This window comes from Aythya ferina (genome assembly GCF_964211825.1).
Source record: "Aythya ferina genome assembly, chromosome: 8".
Lineage (NCBI taxonomy): Eukaryota > Metazoa > Chordata > Aves > Anseriformes > Anatidae > Aythya > Aythya ferina.
The window spans coordinates 6,238,842-6,254,412 of record NC_140304.1 but is presented as its reverse complement, the minus strand read 5'-3'; positions in this window follow the sequence as shown (position 1 = coordinate 6,254,412).

The following is a 15,571-nucleotide window of genomic DNA, read 5'->3' as shown; positions in this document are numbered from 1 at the left end:
GAAAAACATCTAATTGTAAAAAACCAACCAAACAAACAAAAAACCCAACTAATTGGAAAAATAATATTAGTGTTGTTTGTTTGTTTGTTTGTTTGTTTTAAGAGTCCTTCTGTATGCTCAGAATGAACTGTTCATAATCATCTCTGAGCTTGGAAATAGCTGATGAAACTGCTATGAAGGATTAGTGTATAAATGCCTGAGAGCTGAGTAGTAAGTGTAAGCATTAATTTAAACAGGAATTATAACAACCAATTTAATGTTATAATTCATTACATGTCGGGATTTCTGGATATAGGCATTCACTAGTTTTAATTTTTTTAATTATGACATTATTTCATAAAACACATCTTTTAAAGAAATTGAAAACTTGGTGTTAATAATGATCGTGTAATAGCTGAGGAAGGATCCTAAGACATTATTAGACTCTTCAGTAATGGCAACTTTTGATGTTATGCAAAACTTAGTAATTTAGCTTATTTCAGTAGATGCATATTAAATGCAACTGTGCAACTTGGATTTTGTAAAAAATATTTGCAATTACAAGTGGCTTAAGTTTTTTTTTTATTGCACAATTACTTAAAGCAATTTGAGGCTTTAGGTGTGCATCAGGAAACTTTGGATTAAGAGAGGCTAGAAGGATTTGTCCTTCTGAAGAAGAAGCATTACTTGTAGGCAACTTCCTTGTTTCTTCCAGTTGCTGCTAGCTATGCTTTTACTCTTTTCCCTCATTTTCATAACTCTGGCTATAACTACTGCTTCAGGGACACAAAAACTTGCTTCCTACGCTCACAGTAATATCTTGCCTGTTCACAGTGAATTAGTGTTCCGTCATTTGTGAGTGCTCTTTTCCTTGTTGTGTGGTAGTACAACATCTTCATTTTTCATATACACAATTAATTTTCTTCTGTTTGGAAGCAGGTCAGTGGCTCGCTGGAAGCTCTTGCATCTTTCTGGCCTTTCTAGGGCTCTGAGAGACCCTAAATCCCTGTGATGGGGCTGCAGTGGTCTTGCATAAGACAGCTGCATGGCTACTGGTTGCCTGCATAGGCTCTGATAATGTGCTTTTGGGAAGACCTTTCTGTGGTTATGTTTTCATTTCCCCATTTGTCCCTAAATACAAAACGTTTTTCTAACTTGGTTGCAGTGTTTCTGTTCTTATTTATCTGTTCAGAATGTCCTCTATTTTTTGTTTTATCTTATTTAAATTAGCAGTTGGTAAAGATTTGGCCTTCAGATGATTAAAAGCATTTGAATGGAAAAATTATCTATAGCCATTCTACTATGTATGCTTCCAGATCATGATTGGAAGTGGAAACAATTACAAGCATTTATTTTAACCAGAAGCTATTTTTTCTGTCCTCTCCCAGTTATTAACCCAGGAGGTTACTGATCCTAATTTAATTGCATGGAATGGAGCAATATTTTTTCATTACGAATGAGCTAATGAAAAGAATTAAGTAGTTACTTATGCAGTTTAGAATGTATTTAAGTTTTGGGGAAAAATAAGATACAAATATTGAAAATGAATCAATGTGGATACAGACAGAATCTGCAGAAAGTCTAATTAAAACAAAATTACCATGATCTATATACATCACACTTTTTTTCCTGCAGTTAAACATTGGTGCAGAAAAAAAAAATCTCTAAATTAATGAAAATGAACCCATAAATTTATTCTAGAGCACCACATATTCCAGGCTTGTGCTTTAGGTGAATTCTCCAGTCAGATCTGCAGAACTTGGATTATGATTTGGAAAGAAACTAGTCGATCAATTAAATACACCTAGGGAAGGATTTCTGCTCATTCTCTATCTGTATCTTGGTCATTTTTTATTATTATTATTTTTTAATGTACTAGAAACTAACACTGCATAACTTTGAGTAAAAATATTAAACATTTAAATCAGTTCAACAATGGCGATATGTAGAGGTGTTAGAAATTCTATGCAAGTTAAAATTGTGTTTAACTTCAGTTTTAAGGTGGCAAATACCACTCAGTAACCCTGAAAAGTGCAGTGCAACGCATTTTCAACATCGGACACAAGTCTGGTATAGCTTGCAAAACTTCATTCCATCTGTGTGGATAGAGGCAGAAGTGTTAGCAGGACCAGCCTCTAAAACTTATTCCAAGAGAACAGGCAAAACTTAACTTTCATCTTTGTTCTATTTTATTAATAGAGTAGTCATTATTTCCAAAATAAAGTTCTGAAGTTATACTACCATAAGCCATATTCATGTCTCTAAAAAGCATTCAGATATTTAAAGGGATTCAGCTCTTAAGATCTCAGAAGCGAGGACTATTTAAAATCAGTTCTATTTGAAATGGAACTTAACAAAAGCACATCAGTGTCACAGGATTTTTAATACTGAGTGATGGATGAGTGAACGTTTTGTTTCCTGAAGGCACCAGCTGCAGGAAGCAGTTCATTCTGCCTGTGCTTTGACTTCAGCTGGGATGTTGCTTCTTTCTCTGCTCTTTGTGAGTCAAGCCTAGAAGCCTAGAGTAACCTCCTGCTTAGTCATCTCAGTAAAGTGAGATGCGCTTGGGGCAAAGATATGAAAAAGCATCTGAGAGGAACCCGTGAAGATGGTGGATATATTGGTTACATTCCTGAGCATGATTAAAATGTATTTGCCATTCGCCAAAAGTAAAAAAAAAAAAAAAAAAAAATGTTGTTATAGCTTTTAGGCTGACCAATTTTCTTATACCCAGTCTGAAGCATCTGAGTCTTCACTCTAACAACAACAACAATAATAATAAAAGTGTTTGGGGGTGAGGGGAAAATGTTGAAACATCTTGGCAAATTTGAAACAAAACTGGCTTATGTATCTACAGTTTGTGTGAGTGGCAATGATTATTTTGTTTTGATTCAGCTAATTAAATTTCCAACTAGGATAACTAAACATTCCCATGTTGGATTCTCTCTGACTGAATGTTAACAGCCTTAGGAATTTTTATTTTTTATAATATTACTTAACTGTTTGTTCATCCGGGCTGTAATTTACTGAAAGGGACATTTGAAATAACCATTTTTCAGGCCAAACATTAGAATTGGAGTACTTGGAGTGGTAGTAGTTTCAAAAGTAGTAAGGGATTGTGTCAGATTTCATTTTATCACTCAGATTTTTCAGATGGTCCACTCAGACTTCCAAAAGTAAGTACATTTGAAAGCTTTTGGAAACAAAGTAGTCCATTTGATGATCTCTAGCATTCAAAAGCTGATGTAAAAAGACCAACTAGACACGTAAAAAACAAGTAAAAGAAGCAAAACAATTGTTTCCTCCACTAGAATGCAACAGTTCAAAAGTACTAGAAAATTCATCATCCTCTAATTAAAAAAAAAAAGAGACACTGCATTTTCACCACTTTCGAATGTGGACTCTGTTGCTTTTTACCTAAAAGCTGACACTTAGAGACTGTAGCTTGCGCTTCTGCGCTAATTCCATATTTTAAATTTTTAATGGCATATTGCCAGAAGACTTTCTCTGGGCTTGGGTCTGAAAACCCAGTTGGCTGTATTGTTAACAGACCAATTTCACAAGACTTTCTGGATCAGAGGTATATAGGGCACATAATGACTCATACAGCTGCCATTCTGTCCATAAAGCTGGAAGACTAGGTCTTGATTCTTAAAGCAGGATGGGTGCTAGAGTTCTAAATCACAATGAAGTAAGAACCTACATAATTTTGTCTTTAATCCAGCTAGGATTACTTATAGGAGTTCTGAGTTCTATGATGTGTTTGTAGAAATCTGTAACAAAACTGTTTTTATGTCAAGTTTGTACCTATTTGGGGGAAAAATTACACTGTTCAGAATTTTATCTTCTACAATTCAGATATTTCTAAGAAAGAAAAAAGATTTAGACTAAATTAGGACTCAAAAAGCTTTTTTAATTATTATTATTATTTTTAATTTTGGACACTAGATCATGTGGTTTCAAGCAAAACTGTGAGACTAAGTCCCTTGTCACTTGAGGAATAATTCATGTTTTATTTATGAAAAAATGCAGATTTGCTACCTAGATTATTCAACTTGGAATGAATATTTGATCTGTAGTGTCTGTTAGGATAGGTAAACGTTTTCTAGTAGATGAGTTACAGAAAAATGATGTCCAGAAATTCAGGAACTTGATTATATCATATACATGAAGTCTTAGTAAACTTTCTAAATTTATGTTAGTAAGTGGTATTTTTGTCAGTTGTGCCAAAGATCGTATTTGAGAGACTCTAGAAAAGAGTGGTGCATAGAGACACTTGGTACAACCAAGTATTGAAATCCTACCCCACGACATCCCAGTGCAGGGGGAAGAGAGGCTCAGCCTCTTGACTGATCCCGGAAGTCAGAAAGGTACCCTTCATGATGGTATCTTCCCTAACATCCCCTTTCACTTAAACCAGTTTACATTATCTGCCGATCTGTTCTCTTTAGTGACCAGTGATAGGACCTGTGGGAATGGTGTCAAGCTGCGGCAGGAGAAGTTTGGGCTAGACATCAGGAAGAGGCTCTTCACTGTGAGGGTTGTTCCATACTGGAATGGTCTCCCCAGTGAAGTAGTCACTGCACCAAGCCTGTCAAAGTTTAAGAAGCACTTGGACTGTGCACTTAATCACATGGTCTGAATTTTTGGGTTGACCTGTGTGGTACCAGGAGTTGGGCTCAATCCTTGTGGGTCCCTTCCAACTCAGGATATTCTATGATTTTATTGCTTAGACATCTGCACTTCAAAATACAACTAGTAGGGAATACAAAATTTGTCTGTAAAGACAGCAAAATAAAAAGTTTCTCCCTTCTGGGTTTATTTCTTGTAATATATCTGCAGTATACCATCTCCATATGCAAAGGGCAAGTGGTTGTGTAAGCCCCCAATGGCTCTTTTTCCAAAATTAAGCAAAAGAGCAGAGTCTTCACTAGATGAGTAAATAACATACACAATTAGGTTCTATTACCAATTCTCCTTCCCACAAACCCACAGCATGCCAATGCAAGTATACTTTGTACAATTTATGGCTACTGGTACATTTATAAGAAGAGATGAGGTTTGGCTCTGAGCACTCCCACATGCTTGCTTGCATACCATTTTTGATGTTTGCCAACGCTGGCAATAATTAAAATTAAACCAGGTCTGTAAGATCAAAGGCTGTTTTTAATGCTGCTTACTGAAATAATAGGGTTTGATTTCTTAAAATACGTCATTGGCCTTTTCTCCATGATGCTGTTTTATTAGAATCAAATCTCTTCACCTGATGTGAAGAGAACTGTTTTAATTCGATAGGACCTAGAATACAAATCATCTGCAGGAGGTGTGGGATTGTATCAGACTGTGAACTTAATTTAAAAGGATTGAGACTTCATCTTTCCCCTCTGCCCTTTTCTCTCCATATCCTTCTGGATGGTAATCGGGCAGTTATTCTTCATGCTGATGGTGTGGATTTCACATGCGTAGACAGCATGGCAGTACTTCTGTACCTTTTAGGTATGCAAGAGTATTGTCATTATCTTAAAAAGTGAGCAAGGCCAGTAGCTTGTGTATCTTAATAAAAAGAATAATAAAAATAATGATGATACATTCAAGAGAAATGGGTGTCCATGTGTATTAAAAAACTGCAAGTGGTTGAGGCTTGAATCCCAGCTGTTGTGCTTCTGAGAAGTTGCACAGTTAAGCAAATTCATAATTCAAATAATTTGTAGTGGATAATCTGTATGATGATTTTTCCCCCCTTTTCCTATTAATAAATCTTCTCTGAAAGTATAATATTTTCAAATGTACTTATTATTTTAACTGAACTTTTGTATTGATTCTGGTTTTTGCTTCTGATCTATGGATTGCTTGCAGATTGTTAGTGCTTAAGATGCATCAATTAGCCCTCGTTAATCTTTGACTTCGTGTTTTATGGGAGGATAAATTTTTGATGTCTGGATAGAGATGGAATTAGTTTCTGGTGTGACCCTGTGATCTAAAAGATCTAATTTTTCCTTAAAATAAATATTTAGGGTCACTGGAGCAGAAGGTTACTATACCTTTCTGGACAACTTGTTATTGCAGGGGATTTCCCCTGGCTGGAAGGGTGGAAAGAAGGCAAGAGGGAAGAAAAGAAGACGAAAAACATTCTGACACCACTTCTTCCAGGAATTAATCCAATGTCTGATCTGAGATGTAGAACAAGAAATCTGTTTGCAATATTTTATCAAAGCACTGGTAATTTCCTTTTGGTTTCAGTAGCACCTTACACAGCCCGCTACTGGGGAACAAACTGTTTTACTTCCTTTTGAAGTAATTTATGTTCATATAAACCAAATAAAACAAAAAACAGTCTATGCAAACGTAGCATAAAAGAACTTTAGATAAGAATGACACATTGAATATAGGACCACCATTTCACATTCCTTTTGGAATGCTCAGAGGAATGATGAAATATGAATTGTTTTTCTCTGGCACTATATATGATGAAGTAGTTTTATGGATCCTTGTAGTCCCTAGCACATTCCCCTCTGCCTCTCTTGTTCACACACAAAGGTGCACAGTCTGCAGAACTTCAGAGCCCACAAAGTTCATCCATTCCCCTTTATGCTGAAAATGCTGACCAAAAATCAAAGGGGAATAGAGAGTTCATGCAGGGAAGCTCCATCTGTGACTCACTGTTTTCCATCACGTACAGCATGAAATATCATCCCAAATTTGAAGCTTGTATCCATACTGAGGAATAACAGATGTGATGTGGAGAGACCTGCATCTAAATAATTGCATTTGCTTGCATTTAGATATTTTTGTTGGTTAAAGAAAATATTTGTGATGCACTTGCTTATTTTCTAGAAAAAAAAGAAAAAGAATGATGTCGACACAGGAAAAAAATGCTTCTGGTTGGCTTAGCAACTTAAGATAATGGATTTTTTTTTGTCTGTTGGTGGTGTTTCTCATATGTATTCTCAGCATATCCTACTATAAACTCCCCTGAAACCATTATAGCTTGTGCTGCAAATGTTTATTGCCAATATGATAAATCATTTAGCAAAGCTCAGACAATCAGAACAGATTTACTAAACAAGTTTAAACTGCTTATCTTAACAAGAGTCCTCCTGGAACCCCAGTGAAGTAAACAAACTTAACTGTTCCATGCATGTATTAAAAAATATATAGATATCAGTAGTTGGTGTGATTGATATTTTTCCCACTATAAAACTTGGAGATCTTGCAAGTGAGCTATTTAAGATTTGTTAGGGTCTTTCTAAGATTTGCATAATGTAAAGCAATGTCAACAAGTAGGCATATTAAAGTAAGGTAAAGTAAGCACAAGAAATTTGGGTGCACATATAAATACTTATATGTGCACCCAAATATAAGAAATTTGTAAGAAATTTTCTAGCTTTGAAATAAAATAAGATTCTCCTTGTGCTTATGCTTAGAGTAGCAAACTACAGTGTTAAATCAGCTTCACATCTTGGTACTTTTTGAGAATATTCTTCTAAACATGTCCTAGAGCAAGGTATAATAAGGTAGGTTCACTTCTGAAGGTAATATACTTTCCTACTCCTTTTGTTCAAATCCATGGGCTGCATGAGGTTCACTTGATGGTGAAAGATTGCCAATGTGATTGCAAGGCTGAAAAATCAGTTACTCAAGTAGGTCCCTGACAACTGGAGAAAAGCTAACAGACCCATCTTAAACATTAAAAGCATGACCCGGGGAGCTGTAATTTGATCATACTTATGTCAGTCCCTGGAAAGATCATGCTAAACTTCCAGTCCCAGTTGCAAGCACGTAAAGAACAAGTATGCTATCAGAAGTAATCAGTGTTGATTTACCAAAGGAAAGCCATGTTTAGCCAACTCGAACTGCCATTTACTTCAAAGTGCCTGGCAACGTGGATGATGGGAGATCAGTGAAGATGTAAGATGGCTTGACCTTGGGAATGCTTTGACATTTTCTACAGTGTTCTCATATTGAAACTTGGGAAGTACAGACTGGATAAATGGTAGGTTAGAAACTGACTGTAACCAGCTCAAAGGGTTGGTAACCTGTAACAAGCAGTGCCTTAGTAATATGGGGGCCATAATTTCTGTTTAGAGCTATAGCATCATAAAGATATTGTTTTGGGGAGACCAAAGTACTGTGGCCATGTGGCCAAAGTACTGAATGATAGGACTGAAAGGTCTGTTTCAAAATGCTGCTTCAAACTGATACTGTCCAGCTGAACAATTTATGGCAGAACAGAATTTGCTATTATAAAGATCTTTTGTCAGACTTAAAAATTAATTAAATTGTAGGTGTCTACATTTAGTATCAAATCATGAGGATGTCCCCTTCCATAAGATTAAAAGGCAGGTACCTTGAGTGTTTTCTCAGGACGAATGCCGTTAACACAGTCCATATTTTCTAGGCCCATAATCTGAATACAGTTTTGGAGAGGGGGGATGCCAGATCATGTGGTGTATGGATTCATTGCTTTGGTATGCTTGTTTAAATGTTTTGTGATGTAATTTATTCTCATAATCCTAGTTGAGATATTAGAACTATTCAAAGGAAAAAATCTTATTTCATTATCAGTATTACAGTTACAGAAAGGAAATTCAACAATGGGATAACCATCAGGGTTGCTGGGGGTGGAAATTTGTCGTGGTTTAACCCGACCGGCAGCTAAACACCACGCAGCCGTTCGCTCACCCTCCCCCCTCCCTCTCTGGGACGGGGGAGAGAAATGGAAAGTGAAGCCCGTGAGTTGAGATAAAGACAGTTTAATAAGACAGGAAAAAAAAAAAAATAACAAAATAATAATAACAATAATAATAATGATGATACAATGGTGATAATACGAAAGTAATAATAGTATGTACAAACAAGTGATGCACAATGCAATTGCTCACCACCCGCTGACCGATGCCCAGCCTAACCCCGAGCAGTCCGGCCCCCTCCCCCCGGCTAGCCACCCCTATATATTGTTTAGCATGACGTCAGATGGTATGGAATACCCCTTTGGCTAGTTTGGGTCACCTGTCCTGGGTCTGTCCCCTCCCAGCTCTTACTGCACCCCCCAGCCTGCCCGTTGGCAGGACAGAGCAAAGGCTGAGATGTCCTTGGCTTAGTATAAGCACTGCTCTGCAACAATTAAAGCATCGGGGTGTTATCAGTACTCTTCTCATTCTAAGCCAAAACACAGCATTCCACCAGCTACTAGGAAGAAAATTAATTCTGTGCTAACTGAAACCAGGACATCTATCCACCCCTTATTCCATACCATTTATGTCATGCTCAGGTTACACTCTTTTCCATACATTCTAATTAGTCACCTATAGTAATCATGGTAGTGATAACATACAGTATAATATACTATTTAACATGGTGCAATTCAGTTCATGGGCTATTCTCACCCAGTATTAAATCTCCTTGAGGTACACACCGGACCTCTCCGTTCTTTTGCATCACCCACCAAGTATATCCAGGTCCCTGTGCGAAAACAATTCCACGAATAGGTTTGCCTTTTCCTGAGGCAGGAGTAGCCCAGACTGTTTTACCCAGCATATTTTTTACATGCACTACAGGAACTTTATCCCCATCTACAGTACGTAACAGGTTTGATTGGGCAGGTCCAGCTCGGTTGGTAGATCCCCTAGTATTGACTAACCAGGTGGCCTTTGCCAAATGCGTATCCCAGTTTTTGAACGTCCCAGCGCCCATTGCTTTCAAGGTAGTCTTTAACAGGCCATTGTATCGTTCAACTTTCCCGGAGGCTGGTGCATGATAGGGGATGTGATACACCCATTCAATACCATGTTCTTTGGCCCAAGTGTCTATAAGGTTGTTTCGGAAGTGAGTCCCATTGTCTGATTCTATTCTTTCTGGGGTGCCATGTCGCCATAGGACTTGCTTTTCAAGGCCCAGGATGGTGTTCCGGGCGGTAGCATGAGGCACAGGATATGTTTCCAGCCATCCGGTGGTTGCTTCCACCATTGTAAGTACGTGGCGCTTGCCATTGCGAGTTTGAGGGAGTGTGATGTAATCAATCTGCCAGGCCTCTCCATATTTATATTTCAGCCATCGTCCTCCATACCAAAGAGGCTTTGACCGTTTGGCTTGCTTGATTGCAGCACATGTTTCACAGTCATGAATAACCTGTGCTATAGCGTCCATGGTCAAGTCCACCCCTCGATCACGAGCCCATCTGTATGTTGCATCTCTACCTTGATGGCCTGAGGTGTCATGGGCCCATCGGGCTATAAATAATTCACCTTTATGCTGCCAATCCAGGTCCACCTGAGCTACTTCAATCTTAGCAGCCTGATCCACCTGCTGGTTGTTTTGATGTTCTTCAGTAGCCCGATTCTTGGGCACATGAGCATCTACGTGGCGTACTTTCACAGCCAGGTTCTCTACCCGAGCAGCAATATCTTGCCACAATGCAGCAGCCCAGATAGGTTTGCCCCTACGCTGCCAGTTGTTTTGTTTCCATTGCTGTAACCATCCCCACAGGGCATTTGCTACCATCCATGAATCGGTGTAGAGATAGAGAACTGGCCATTTTTCTCGTTCAGCAATGTCTAAAGCCAGCTGAATGGCTTTCACTTCTGCAAACTGACTCGATTCACCTTCTCCCTCAGCAGCTTCTGCAACTCGTCGCGTAGGACTCCATACAGCAGCCTTCCATCTCCGATGCTTCCCCACAATACGACAGGACCCATCAGTGAACAGGGCATATTTCTTTTCATTCTCTGGCAACTGGTTGTACAGTGGGGCTTCTTCAGCACGACCCACCTCCTCCTCTGATGATATCCCAAAGTATTTGCCTTCTGGCCAGTCCATGATCACTTCCAATATTCCTGGGCGACTGGGGTTTCCTATTCGAGCCCGCTGAGTAATCAGTGCAACCCACTTGCTCCATGTAGCATCAGTTGCATGATGCGTAGAGGGGACCCTTCCCTTGAACATCCAGCCTAGTACCGGTAATCGGGGTGCTAGGAGGAGCTGCGCTTCAGTACCGACCACCTCCGAAGCAGATCGAACTCCTTCATATGCTGCCAATATCTCCTTTTCAGTTGGAGTATAGCGGGCCTCAGATCCTCTGTATCCCCGACTCCAAAACCCCAGAGGCCGACCTCGAGTTTCCCCAGGTTCTTTCTGCCAGAGGCTCCAGGTGGGGCCGTTCTCCCCGGCTGCAGTGTAGAGCACATTCTTTACATCTGGTCCTGTTCGAACTGGCCCAAGGGCTACTGCATGGACTATTTCCTGCTTGATTTGTTCAAAGGCTTGTCGTTGTTCAGGGCCCCATTCAAACTCATTCTTCTTACGAGTTACTTGGTAGAGTGGGTTTACAATCAGACTGTAATTTGGGATGTGCATTCTCCAAAACCCCACAACACCTAGGAAAGTCTGTGTTTCTTTTTTGTTAGTTGGTGGAGACATAGCTGTTATTTTGTTGATCACATCCATTGGGATTTGACGACGTCCATCTTGCCATTTTATTCCTAAAAACTGGATCTCCCGTGCAGGTCCTTTGACTTTATTTTGTTTTATGGCAAAACCGGCTTTCAGAAGGATTTGGACTATTTTCTTCCCTTTCTCGAAAACTTCCTCTGCTGTGTCACCCCACACAATAATGTCATCGATGTACTGCAGGTGTTCAGGAGCTTCCCCCTGCTCTAGTGCAGACTGGATCAGCCCATGGCAAATGGTAGGGCTGTGTTTCCACCCCTGGGGCAGCCGATTCCAAGTATATTGGACTCCCCTCCAAGTGAAGGCAAATTGTGGCCTGCACTCTGCTGCTAGAGGGATGGAGAAAAATGCATTAGCGATATCAATTGTGGCGTACCACTTGGCTGCCTTCGATTCAAGTTCATACTGAAGTTCCAGCATGTCCGGCACTGCAGCACTCAGTGGTGGCGTGACTTCGTTCAGGCCGCGATAGTCCACTGTTAGTCTCCACTCGCCATTAGACTTTCGCACTGGCCATATGGGACTATTGAAAGGTGAATGAGTCTTGCTGATCACTCCTTGGCTCTCCAATTGACGAATTAGCTTATGGATGGGAATCAGGGAGTCTCGGTTGGTGCGATATTGCCGCCGGTGCACAGTTGTGGTAGCAATTGGCACTTGCTGTTCTTCGACCCTCAGCAACCCCACAACAGAGGGGTCCTCTGAGAGACCAGGCAAGGTAGATAATTGTTTAATGCCCTCTGTTTCTAAGGCAGCAATACCAAAAGCCCACCGGAACCCTTTTGGGTCCTTGCAGTATCCTCTTCTAAGATAGTCTATGCCAAGGATACATGGAGCATCCGGACCAGTCACAATGCGGTGCTTTTCCCACTCATTCCCAGTCAGACTCACTTCAGCCTCCAATACAGTCAACTGCTGAGATCCCCCTGTCACTCCACAAATATAGATGGGCTCTGGTCCTTTATAGCTCGATGGCATTATAGTACATTGTGCACCGGTGTCTACTAAAGCCTTATACTTCTGTGCGCGTGATGTGCCAGGCCATCGAATCCACACAGTCCAATAAACTCGATTGTCCCTTTCCTCCCCCTGGCTGGAGGCAGGGCCCCCCTAATCCTGGTCAGAATCTTCCTCGTTTCTGTGTTTGAAGGACTGTCTGCTGGAAGTTGGAGCAGCAAACTTTTCGGAGAATCCCTTTTTCCTGATTGTTTTCTTTTGCAACTCACGTACCCGTGCCTCTAGGGTCGCGGTAGATTTTCCATCCCACTCTCTCATGTCCTCTCCATGGTCTCGTAAGTAAAACCACAGGGTGGCACGGGGTGAGTACCCACCATATCGTCTTCCTTGTGTGGGTGAACGCCTACCCCTGACAGCTGAGACACTGCTTTGTACAGGTGCGAAGGAGAATAATCTCTCTTCAAGTTGGTGAACCTTTTCAGAAAGTTTCTCCCAAGTGTTCTCCTTTGGTCGGTGGGCACTGGTTGGTTCAGGTGGGGAGGACAATAGATTCTCTTCAAGTTGGTGAACCTTTTCAGAAAGTTTCTCCACAGCTGAGACGCAGGCCTGTAAGGAAGAGGAGAGACTTTCTTCGTACTGCCGGAGTTGTTTAGCCGCTTCACCCACTGTGGGTTCCTCATCCTCTTTCCAGGCCATTATTGCCAATGAGCTGGCATATGATGATGGTGCACTCCGTACAAACTTCCGCCACATGGGTCGTGTACACTTGACTTCATCTGGATCTGTGGATGTTTGTTTGAGGTCTGGATCCTCATAAATCACTTCCCGTACGGCTAATTCCCTCAGGTACTGGATTCCCTTCTCCATAGTGGTCCACTTGCCTGGTAGACATAAAATATCTTCCTTGAAGGGATACCTTTCCCTCACAGCTGAGAGGAGACGCCTCCAGAGGCTGGTGGGTCGTGCTCCATCTGCAATTGCTTTGTCAATGCCGGCGTCTCGAGCAAGGGATCCCAGCCGCTTGGCTTCCCTGCCGTCTAATTCCACACAATTGGCTCCAGAGTCCCAGCACCGGAGCAGCCAGGTGACAAGCTGCTCACCTATACAGCGACCAAAATCTTTTCGCACATCTCGTAGCTCGCGCTCGTTTAGGCTTCGGGTAGTTACTGTTGCTCTTTCGGCATCCTCATCTTCCTCCTCCTGAATCCTTGACGGCCCAGCGTCGTCATCATCTTCGTCATCTCTATACTTAGTTTTGGCAGAAGCCTTACCTGGATTGGCAGAAGACTCTCTGCGTTCTAAACGACTTGAATTTCTATACCATATTTTCACCTTCTCTACAGGGGCAGCTTGCACTGCTACTGCTCGTTTCTCTGACTTTGTTACAGGGTCTGCCACAGGGGTTGGAATGCCCTCTGCAGGGTCAACTTGCACTGCTACAGCTCGTTTCTCTGACACGGCCACAGGAGCTGGAGCGGCTACAGGAGCTGGAGTTGGAGCTGGAGCAGTTGCAGGAGCTGGGACTGGAGCAGCAGTAGGAGCTGGAGCTGGAGCGGCTTCAGGAGCTGGGACTGAAGCAGTTGCAGGAACTGGGACTGGAGTAGCAGCCGGAGCTGGAACTGGAGCGACTGCAGGAACTGGGACTGGAGCAGCTTCAGGAGCTGGAGCTGGAGCAGCTTCAGGAGCTGGGACTGGAGCAGTTGCAGGAGCTGGAGCTGGAGCGGCTGCAGGAGCTGGGACTGGAGCGGCTGTAGGAGCTGGGACTGGAGCGGCTGTAGGAGCTGGGACTGGAGCGGCTGCAGGAGCTGGGACTGGAGTAGCGGCCGGAGCTGGAACTGGAGCGACTGCAGGAACTGGGACTGGAGCAGCTGCAGGAGCTGGAGCTGGAGCAGCTTCAGGAGCTGGGACTGGAGCAGTTGCAGGAGCTGGAGCTGGAGCGGCTGCAGGAGCTGGGACTGGAGCGGCTGCAGGAGCTGGGACTGGAGCGGCTGCAGGAGCTGGGACTGGAGCGGCTGCAGGAGCTGGGACTGGAGCGGCTGCAGAATCCACCGTAGGGGTCACAGTGGCCGTTGGATCTGTCACAGGGTTTGGAGTGGCCGCAGGGTCTGTCACTAAGTTGACAACAGTATCAATGGCAGCTCGATAGGCATGAGCCAGGCCCCAGCACGTTACAATGATTTGTGTTACTTTGGAACTGCCAGAATCATTACACCTTTTTTTCAAGCATTCTGCCAGTTTTTGAGGATTTTGCCATTGTTCAGGGGTGAATTTCCAACACACTGGGGGTGCCAACTGCTCTAGATGCCTGCCCATATCCACCCATACTCCCTGCCACCCACAACTATACTGCCTCCGGGCAGATCTCCGGATGAGCTTCATAAGTAGTTGTTTAACTTTAAGCAGAATCTGAAGTGCATTCATGAGGCAGAACAACAAGACTATGGTATTCTGAGTATTCCAGAAATATTCAATATCTTGGAGAGCTATTGTGACAAGCTCAGGGGATAAGAGGGTGGTGAAGGAGGAAGGCAGAGTGACCCAGGAGGATACAGGGGTGGTGAAGGAGAAAGGGAGAGTAAGCAAGTAAGGAAAAATATCCTCCCCTTTCCCCTCCACAGATTGACTCTCTAATGGAGAAAAACAATAGGTATAATTGCTAATAGTTCCCAAGATGCTGTTTCCAAAGTACAGAGTCCACGATGTTACTGAGTATAAATACCAAGTTAGAGTCATGACCAGATATCTTATCGTCTCATAAGCCATTGCTATAACACTTAGTACCATAATGGTCTGAAACCAGGGCCCGGAGAGGAGAAACAACACTACAGAGAGCAAATACGGAAAATAATGTACTATAATACTCAATTTGGAAAACAGGCGCAGCAGAGTTGTGATTAAAGCAATCAGCATCATGACAAGTGACTATTAAGCAGGTCTAATCCTTACACCAATTTTAGTTTAACACACTCTGATCAGATCTGCCGTTATCTCAACCTTTCGGGCCCCACGTTGGGCGCCAAAAAGACTGTCGTGGTTTAACCCGACCGGCAGCTAAACACCACGCAGCCGTTCGCTCACCCTCCCCCCTCCCTCTCTGGGACGGGGGAGAGAAATGGAAAGTGAAGCCCGTGAGTTGAGATAAAGACAGTTTAATAAGACAGGAAAAAAAAAAAAAATAACAAAATAATAA